This window comes from Dreissena polymorpha, chromosome 1 (assembly GCF_020536995.1).
Source record: "Dreissena polymorpha isolate Duluth1 chromosome 1, UMN_Dpol_1.0, whole genome shotgun sequence".
NCBI lineage: Eukaryota > Metazoa > Mollusca > Bivalvia > Myida > Dreissenidae > Dreissena > Dreissena polymorpha.
In genome coordinates this window covers 172,463,404-172,472,784 of record NC_068355.1, presented here as the reverse complement: position 1 = coordinate 172,472,784, position 9,381 = coordinate 172,463,404, and the positions used below count along the sequence as shown (strand labels likewise).

Below are 9,381 nucleotides of genomic sequence, written 5' to 3'. Positions count from 1 at the left end.
CATGATGAAAAAACAGTATCAAAAAATATATATATTCCATACTTCGCGAAAGCTGTCTGTCCCCAGTGGACATGTTTGACAAAATTTCTTTTGAGCAAGCTGACAGATTTTAGGAGCTAGTTCAAATGACTGTCTGGAAAAATTAAAGAAAATAAAATTTATATAAATACTTTGGTCTGACGGTTTAATGGATCCTGTCAGACCGACTGTCTGGAAGATTTTCTGAGCTTCGCGAAGTCTGCAATTCTTGTTAAATATTTAATCACTATCATTTATTGGCGAATCAGCACATTCGCCTTTGGCCATTCACAATGTATTTGAGTTTAATTATGGCCAAGACATACAACAATAAAACATTTAAGCGTATAATACAAAACAATAATAACAATCATAGCATTAGATTAATACAGAGCAAGTGGATTCAGTTGTAGAGCACATTTGCAAGATAAAAGGGAAAAACAGTGTAAATTCCCTTTCTATAGTATGCACAGATATATCACTAGTTTCAGGTATTGCTTGAACACTAGCATCTTCAAATTCTGTCTGAATGGTTTGAACATTTACATCAGTGAATTCACGCTGGACTGTCTGTTTACTGTCACATTCAAAGTTTATTTCAGGATTCACATTTTCACTGCTTTCATGTTTTGTCTTTTTTAAATAATGGTATTTATGACGCCGACCAGAAACACCTGCTCTCTTCTTTTTTTTTGGCATTTTGATCTGGAAAAAGAAATACTGAATTATTCATAATGCTTTTAAGATTGATTAATTAACATCACTCTTTCGATTAACGAACACGGTCTATTAACCCTTTCCCACTCAGAAGCAAAGTGAAAATGGCTATGTGCTTAACCCTTTGCATGCTGGGAAATTTGTCGTCTGCTAAAATGTTGTCTGCTAAATTTCTAAAATTAGCATTTTCTTCGATTTTTTTCAAAGAATACTATCAGAATAGCAAACAGTTTGGATCCTGATGAGACGCCATTTGTGGCGTCTCATCTGGAGTTTGGATCCTGATGAGACGCCACGTTCTGTGGCGTCTCATCTGGATCCAAACTGTTTGCACAGGCCTTCAAAATTCGGTTCCCGCACTGAAAGGGTTAACCCGTTTCCACTCAGATTAAAAAACATGATGGGATTTTGTGATTCTAAAAAACGACTTTCTGAAACGCTATGAAAAGTTCCTTATGGTAACATATTTACGCTGAATTCAGACCAATCGCACATGCACAATTTTTTAATCTGATAAACATCAACGTATGAGGCGATATCGATTTTAGCTGACTTACTAACACATTAAAGTTGTGAATTCAGTCAAGTGTTTAACACATCATTGTCAATTACCTGTGAAATAATGAAATGTCAGTTGTCAATACACTGTGTAACATTTCCAGGAAATTTTGTTGGAATTTAATTGATTCATACCTAGATTAACATATCACCAAGCATAAAAATCTGACTTAATCTATTTGGGATGAAAAATGAAAAAGTTTATCAAAAACACGTTTGACAGCTATCTTGTACAACAGAAGAAAAGAGCTTAAAATTGTACCAACATTGTATAAGGCCAAATCCTTTAAATTGAATATTTTCTTCTAGTTTGTTTAAATCTATACTTAGATTAACATATTGCCTAGCATAAAAATCTTACTTCAACGATATGGGATGAGAAATAGAAAAGTTTTCACAAAGAAACAAACCACTTTGGCGACAGGTGTGAAAAATTATTGAATGAATTAACAGTATAAAATTGTACAAAGGCAAAATCCTTTAAAATGACTTATTTTCGTCTACTTTTTATTAATCATACCTAGAATTACATATCACCAAGCATAACAATCTGACTTAATCGATTTGGGATGAAAAATGAAAAAGTTTATCAATAAGAACAAAAACACGTTTGACAGCAATCTTGTACAACAGAAGAAAAGAGCTTAAAATTGTACCAACATTGTATAAGGCCAAATGCTTTAAATTGAATATTTTCCTGTAGTTTGTTTAAATCTATACTTAGATTAACATCTTGCCTAGCATAAAAATCTTACTTCAAAGATATGGGATGAGAAATAAAATAGAAAAGTGTTTCAACAAAATACAAACCACTTGATTGAATGAAATAACAGTATAAATAGTACAAATTGTACAAAGGCAAAATCCTTAAAAATACCTCATTTTCGTCTTCTTTTTATAAATCATACATAGATTAACATCTCACCTAGCATAAAAATCTTACGTTATCAATATGTGATGCTTAATGAAGAAGTTTATAGAAAAATGCTTCGGGCCTTTCAATTTTTCAAAAATTATCGAAAATGAACGAATCCAGTGTTCTCTTTCAAATTCCGATAAATTAATAATTAATTAGAATAATAACTACCAAAACCTACAGAATTATCAAGACAGAAAATAAATACTTATTTCTTATCACACAAAGAATATTCAATATGTCTTTTTTCGGAGACCGACTTTGCTCACTACGTAAAGTTCGTAACGTTGCGCTTTCAGGCATTCATTGCTCTGCAAACTGACAACCGAGCGCTAAAAACACTAATTAACACATTAAAATTGTTAATAACAATATCAAAATAATATAAACTTACCAGATCATGCTCAGAATACCCTACGACATCAAATATTAACGACTAATTACGAAGAATAATTGTTTGCTTTAAAAGAAAATGGCCGACAGCAGCTGGAACAGGGAAGATTCTACAGGTACACCGGCATCTCCAAAATCAATGTCACGTGATCCGCGTCCGCCGATAGATATTATCGCATATCGCTATAGCGGAGACGAGAGATTCCAATCTGTGTAATCTATAGGTCTTTGCTTCAAAGTTCATTAATTACAATATCATTAAACTTTAAAGTCAGAATTGATAATGAGGGATCATTGAAGAAATACTTTTTTATATTGAACCACATTTAACAGGAATCTGTCACTTACTGTAGCAATCAAAGCATGTTTTCACAGTTTATGGGAAGGCCCTAATTGGCACTAGTCTGTGTATCTTTTATGGCCCCTAATAAACAGTTAGAGGGTCTTTGTCTGGCCCTAATGTGGCCCAAATAGGTCCAATGTTTATCTAAGTGGCCCAGTGTTACTGTTAGTTTTACAAACTGTGTTTCATAAATGATGACACAAAACTGTGTCAATGATTTAAAACACTAAATTGGGGCATGAGTCTAAATGCAACATAAGATCAACTTAATTATTTGAATGATAACAAAAATATATATAACATGTATAATCCCTCATGTCTCTACCCATTTCCCTTTTCCTGCATAAATACCATTCTGTTACATATCATATCATATTTTTAGAAAAATAATATTTTTGTTAATAAAATGTAAATCATAAGACCATTAAATTGAATTTCATTTATGTAAAAATAAGAAAGTATTATTAGTATTCCAAACTTTATAAATGAGTATTTACAAAAATAAATTAGTCAAGAATGGCGCAGCTAATAAGCTTAAACTAAGTTGGTGTTTTAAATTATTTATCAGTTACAAGACCATTTGATAACAAAAGATCAAAGAACAATGTTTTTCACACCAAAAAATTGTTATTTCCTAATTAACACTGCACATCAATAAGACAGACAAACAAACAATAAAAAACACTTGGAAAGACCCCCATTGAACACACATCAAAGCAGAAACATCATTAATCAAGTGAAGTGTGCCCCATGGTAGGTGTGATCACACCTTAGTAACCTTATCAATTATGTTTACATCTTGGTGGGTGTAATGTCCAGGCTTAGAGGGTGTAATGACTAGGGGTGTAACGTCCAGGGGGTGTAACGACTGGAAATCCTGGAAGAATGCTTACCCTCAATTTTAATCTATATGAAGGATTATCTCTTTTATCCACAATGATTTTAACTTTTATAATAAAATGAATATAAACACAATACATAAACAATATTTTACTTATAATGTGTTTTATTTTTCACTTATTATAAATTATCATTTATTATAAATCAATTGTGTGTACATATTTATTTGCAAAAACAACATAGACAAGGAAATATTTTTCCTAAGAACAAAGAATTTTGCTAAAAATGTGTAACAGTCTACATGTACATGTGTACAGCTAAAACTAGAAATAAATGTCAGAAGCCAAAAGCTATGATATATTATCACATGTATTTCTCTTTCCGTTTCTATATTGCGCGTTTTTTTTCACCTGACACATTATTTTCCACGTCTTTAAGCACCTCGGCTTTACGCTTAAGAATGTTCTGAATTTGGGTTTTTCCGACTCCAATCTCGTCTGCGATTTTACGTGCACTTATACTCTTTGACAATTCCAAAACCCGAATTTTCTCGTTCAACGTTAACACTTTTTGTTTTGACATTTTAATTTCTGCATGTACGCTTAAGGAAATCTAACTCGATTATGATACATAATGAGCTGAAAAAATTAAAACACGTCAATTGAAAACAAACAATCAGACCTGGTTGGAAAATTTATTAAGTAAATAACAATGTGATTGGCTTACAAATATCTACTAATTAGCATTATTACAAATTGGTAATGTACGGATTTCGACAGATGTTGCCGATTAATAGTTTATTTTCCGCACTTCTCAGGAAATGTTTGTCGCGTACAGTGCATTGTTTCTGCACCTGTTATCTATACTCGAGAAAAATCGGCATTGTCTCTTAACGTTCCACATAGTAAACTTTTTAAGCTGTAGACTGTGCGCAATACGTTCCTCTATTATTCAACTCAATAAATTGATACGCAGTCTACAACAATACCGGTCAGAACCGGTCAACGAGACAAAGCATAATCATAATGGTTGTGAAAACAAAGCAGAGGTGTAACAGTACATCTTATCGGCTTAGATAAACAATTAACACGGATTTGTCCCTGAAAGATCGATAGATTAACCACTTTTACCTCCTAGTGGTCGCTTAATACAAGATTCGGACATCAAAATACACACAAATCAGCGGTCGCTGGTCGCGTAAGACAAAAGTCGCTTAATACAATATCATTATATAGCGAAAAAGCTCCGTGGGATTTCATAATGGTCTCATAAGACAAAGGTCGCTTAATACAAGTGGTCGCATCCACAAGATTGACTGTATTTATTACTTGTTAAATAAGGGATTATGTTTCTTTAAATTGAAACGGTATTTTACAAGATGATTAACATTACCTGGTAATCAACAATTTATCAAGATGTACATATATGCACAACTAAGCACTGTAATCGTGACCTTTCCGTCTACATTAGTGTATATATTATATAACATTAAATGAAACAATCGAAGCTATCCTACTGACCAGTAAAAAGAGGTCATGCTAAGTTCGTATCACGTGGCTATAAGTAAATATATATAGCATGGCCAGTCCGCTGAACACAGTATCAGTTTCTTCGGAGCTTCACAACCAGGTAAACGCAATTATAAATGGATAGACTGACTTAACAACGATGTGAATATAATATTAATATTTTACTGACATTTGCCTCATTATCTTGATCATCTAATGCCTGACGTTTGGTAATATTTAAATACTTTGCATAAAAATAGTACCTTAAGTGATGCAGTCGCTATTAGTGGCGCATATGTAGTATTGAATTTTGATAATTAACTGTTAATTACTTTAAATGTATATATTGTATAATGCACACAAGTTTTGACTGAAGGAATTTTATTTCAAACAAACGGATTCTACCGTGTGCATTTATTAACCCATTTATGCCTAGTGAACTCTCCCATCCTTCTAAATTGGATCAATTTATTTACAAAACTAGGGATGTCTTGTAGATTTATTTCTATATTTAGAATATTTTTTACAGAATTCCTTTAAGCAAACAGCGCAGACCCAAATGAGACGCCGCATCATGCGGCGTCTCATCTGGGTCTACGCTGTTTGCCAACGCCATTTTTTCTGGACGCTAGGCATAAATGGGTTAATTAGGAGAAAGGTAGATTTGGGTAATATGAATCTCGACCTTCTGTTGCAACACACAATACGTAGATTACTGCTGGTGAAGAGGACGGAGTGTCTGAATTGTGGCTACAATATCATACTGCTCATATGTTGCTACGCTACTGCTACGCCAAAACAAATTTCCATGGCAATATAATAATAGTCGAAATGAATATCCATGTTTTCGGCGATATTTGAACGAATATCGCCATCAGGTTAGCACACGGTCATCTCATATATCGTCAATAAAAGGTGTGGCAAACGGCATGTTAAATCCAACGTGGCGTCTCATCAGGATCCAAACTGTTTGCTATTCTGATAGTATTCTTTGAAAAAAATCGAAGAAAATGCTAATTTAAGAAATTCAGCAGACGACATTTTAGCAGACGACAAATTTCCCAGCATGCAAAGGGTTAACCTACATACGAGTGACATCGAATATATCCCAGTGAATCTTAAGCTGCACCAGCAGAGGAGAATATTTGTTATACAGTGGGGTTCCGTTATTTATGGCAAGGAACTTATTGCCAAAGCATAAGACACCTTAAAATTGTAGGAAAACGTTTTTACAACAAATGCATATAATTGAATGCAACACTCCTTTAGATCCCAAGATGAAATTTGCCGTGTGCCTGCTTGTTTTGTTGCCAATGGTCTATTGTGCCAGCATTGAGGAGAGGTTCATCTTCGGATCCTTCCAGCTCCACTGTGAGTTGTGACAGAAATAACCATTATGTTATCATTTAATTTCAAACAAAAGCGAAACATATTTTAAAAAATTCTTTTTATTTCGCAAAAGAAAGACTAGTGTATGGTATATTTAACGATTATGTTTTATAGCCTTCATACTTAGCCTATATTTGATCTAAATTGTAGGTAATGACATTTTTAAACTTCCTATATCACACTATTTTATTTTTCAAATGCAAGGTTCAAACATGATAACAACTTATACGAAAAAGCTACAGAAACTATAATTTAACGCATTGACGAATTGAGATGATATTTCGATTTCGATTTCAGTGAGCGACGTTACGAAAGCTCTGCAGGCCGCCCTGGGCTCCGATGCCACCGAGGCCCAATGTGAGGCTGAATGCCCACACATCCTCGCAGCAATCCCAGGCGGTAGTCTGGCCGCCCCTCTTCTGTGTGCACCAGCATGCAAGGAGTGAGTAAACACTAATTGCGTCAATACCGTGGTCATTATTATTCATTGTAAATTAATGTTCAATGGAAACAAATATTATTGTTAAACTATCCATTAAACAACATGACAATACGCATTTGCTTTGCAAAAATCAAAATACTTTTAATTTTACTAAATTTATGACTCCGAGTGATTTATTTTGGTGATTGTTTTTCAGGCTCCAGCACCTTGCCCAGACAGGAAAGTAAAGAAATGCACCTGATGTTTGTTATTGTTTTAAATAAAATATGAAACAATCTTCATTTTCTCCAAATACTTGAACTACAATTGATTAAATCTGTCATCATCTAAACTGTGTCCACTATGTAATTGCGTCTAATGTGAACAAAACAAATTGTAACAGCCTTTTCATACATCATAGACTGATGGGTGAAAATGGATTATTAATCCGTTTCATAATATAGTAAACATTGGTACCTTGAAAAGAGCTAAAACCCTTTTTAGCTAACAAAATGGGAGACAAACCAAATTGTTCACCATGTAAGCAATATTAGAATTACATGGGCATTATTGATATGACTGTTTGACATATACACATACATTTTCTCCGCAGCTCCTCTTTTTTGTCTGGTACAAATACATGCGTCAATGACGGCCGTCATATGCAAGTTTTTTACTTACGATATCGGAGGATTAAGAAGTTTGTTGAGTAAGCCATTAGGAAGTGCAAGGCCAACAAGCGAGGCATTATATTTTCGGCATACGATGCAGAAGCATCTATTAAACAACATACACATACACATATAAACTAAGTGAATCTGTTGGTGCCCCTATTTATGGCAAAGAACTAGCAGACAGACATTGTGACTTAACACACATGTACTAGGCATGGCGCACACCTAAAAACAAATCACATAAAATCACACACAATACGAATAAAGCTTGTAAACCGTCTTTGCACGGCAAGCGGGTTTTAATAGGGTAAAAAACGAGGACATACAGTCTAGTGTTTATCATTGAGTTCTGTACATATTGGCTGCTTTAAGGGAAAACCGAGCTTAATGCATGTCAAATAAGATTAGCCTGTGCACACTGATTAGCCTGTGCAATGCGCACAAGCTGATCAAGGACGACAACAGTGAACAACTTCAGTGCCTTCAGCGCTTTGATCTCAATATGATGCTAACTACGTGTCTTTCCCCCAAATTTGAAAGAAAAATAAAGATAATCCAAAATTAAGTTAGTCTATTACGCAACACAGAATCCATCATGTCGTCCAAAGTGCATGATTATTGACTCAAATGTGATGATTGTGAGGTCTACCGCCATTGCTTGGTGGGCAAGGAACACATTTCAATAACTAAAACGTAAGTTGGCAATTCTATGGTGAATTAAATATGTTATTCAACATCGCACTACTATACGTCAAACGTTTCAGTTTAATTTGACTAAACTTTGGTCTAAATCAATAAACTGGTTTTAGTCGGATTAAGAGGATTATAAACCTCTTTGAGAAAGCATTTCAAATAAACCCCATATTGCTATAGAAACTTTATTTCTACACAAGGGATGGAGTCAAAGATCATTCTAACATTATCACCCTCTAAATGCATTAGAGGTATTGTAAATGTCTCCTTTAAAGTTATAAACAGTTATGGTAAGCACATTTTAATTGAAAATAATAGAGTAGGCGAATGTATAATTGTTATTCTTTCTTTGTAATTTATATAAACAATGTTACAAGTTTCGTTGTAAATATTTATCCCCAGTACAACCTGGTATACATTAGTTTCGACTTTTTCTGTAGTTGTAACATGTCTTGGATTCTATGAGGTTAAGACTCATGTAACGCAATAGCCAAGTCTTAAGCAGATTTCAGTGTAAGGTATAACGGACACGCGACAGTGATATTCGATGGCTACAAAGACGACCCTTCTAACAAAGACAAAAGACACCAGAGACGAAGAAGAACACGTGAAACAAATGGTGATTTTCACCAAAGAAAAGAATACTCGCACAAACAAGATGACTTTTTGTCTCGTGACAAAAATAAGGCATACAAGTGAAACAAATTTAATCGATAGTCTTCTATGAGATATTTACCATATTTTTACCTTGATATTCATATGTTGGTTTTCGAATGAGCAAATAATATATTTACATTTAAATCGTATTACCGTATACCCGATTTAATGTTACGTGTTTTGTTGCATGTATAGTCCTGTATCATTTAGACACTAAACTGGCTTTAAAAATATCCCTTGTCTATGAATTACTT

The 9,381-nt window shown here is 33.9% G+C and overlaps 1 long non-coding RNA gene across 1 annotated transcript; it reads right to left on the bottom strand.

The window, feature by feature from the left end:
- Positions 1-664: 664 nt before the first annotated feature.
- LOC127861257 (uncharacterized) lies at positions 665-2,834 on the bottom strand. The gene is made up of 2 exons (XR_008040147.1): positions 2,604-2,834; positions 665-723 (listed from the first exon to the last, which is right to left on the bottom strand). It is a non-coding gene; the product is annotated as an uncharacterized LOC127861257 (long non-coding RNA).
- Positions 2,835-9,381: the final 6,547 nt, after the last annotated feature.